Source organism: Echinops telfairi, unplaced genomic scaffold (assembly GCF_000313985.2).
Source record: "Echinops telfairi isolate 266 unplaced genomic scaffold, ASM31398v2 ScPeMD7_1957;HRSCAF=2489, whole genome shotgun sequence".
Taxonomy (NCBI): Eukaryota; Metazoa; Chordata; class Mammalia; order Afrosoricida; family Tenrecidae; genus Echinops; species Echinops telfairi.
This window is the reverse complement of record NW_022105855.1, coordinates 37,813-38,982: the sequence shown is the minus strand read 5'-3', so window position 1 is coordinate 38,982 and position 1,170 is coordinate 37,813.

The following is a 1,170-nucleotide window of genomic DNA, read 5'->3' as shown; positions in this document are numbered from 1 at the left end:
TACCAAGCACTCTGTCTAGAAAACAAAATTCCTCACCAAAGGCTATTTATTATATTTGGCTTTATTCAATATTTTTTAAAAAGTTCTCAAAAGCACAAAAAGCATTCCTACTCACACGAGCTGTGATGAGGGGCTCATTTCATAATGTGCAAAACCTCACACCTCAGCTCCTCAATTTCCAGTGCGTACTGGGGGCGACTGAGTACTGATGACAGTCTAGTTGGGTCCATCAACCCATCAGTCAAAATTTGAGCTCAGAATCTATATTTATATGTAACCTATTATGGCTTGACACATTATGAGGAAAATATTCTTTAAGATCCATCTCAAAGGCATACCATGTCTGATCAGAATTTCATTTTTTGCATACTGTCATTTTGGTTTTATGATTTAAAGCACATAACATATACATCCAAAAATCAATGAATCAAACTGTACTGAAATCCTTTTCCATTCGCTTCAATATTTCACCAACTTCACACACACTCTGGAGCCTTTCAGAGTTTTGTCTAGCTGGACAGGCTGTTTTGTCAGAGGGCGAGGGCATGCGGTTATCCCATGTATGTGCCTCAGCATCGTTTGCACACTATTCTGAGAACAGTTGTAGGTATTCAAGCTGCGTATTGAAAGGGGAGACAAAGAATACCACCTCTTAGGTATGGCTAGGGATCACATACAGTGTATATATTAAAAACTCATTTGCATTTCATTCTGTGAATTATTTATTTAAAAATAATATTTTATTGTATTTTAGGCAACAATTTACACCGCAACTAGATTATCCTTTAATGATTTTATACAAATTGTTCTGTGTCATTGGACAGAATTATAGGGTTTTTTGAGATGAAATATGGCTACCGTCTTGAGTACTGCTAGCGCAACTCTGCTAGCTAAATAACGTTTATGTAACACCTACTAGGCTGGCTGGGGATTTCTGGAGCCCTTGTAACAAGAGACCTTGGTTTCTCGGAGCTGTAAAAGCCCCTCACTCCCTCTGGGAGGTGTTCAGAGTAAAATTTGTTCCTGGTTCACTCAAGGTGTTCTACCAGTCAGTCAGCAATTAATACATTTTAATCTAGCCAACCTGGAGCTGCCGTCCTCCTTCTTCCGTCTTTCAGCCCCTTCTATCTGGGGTCCACTGCCCTTTGCCCAGACACCATTTTTACAATA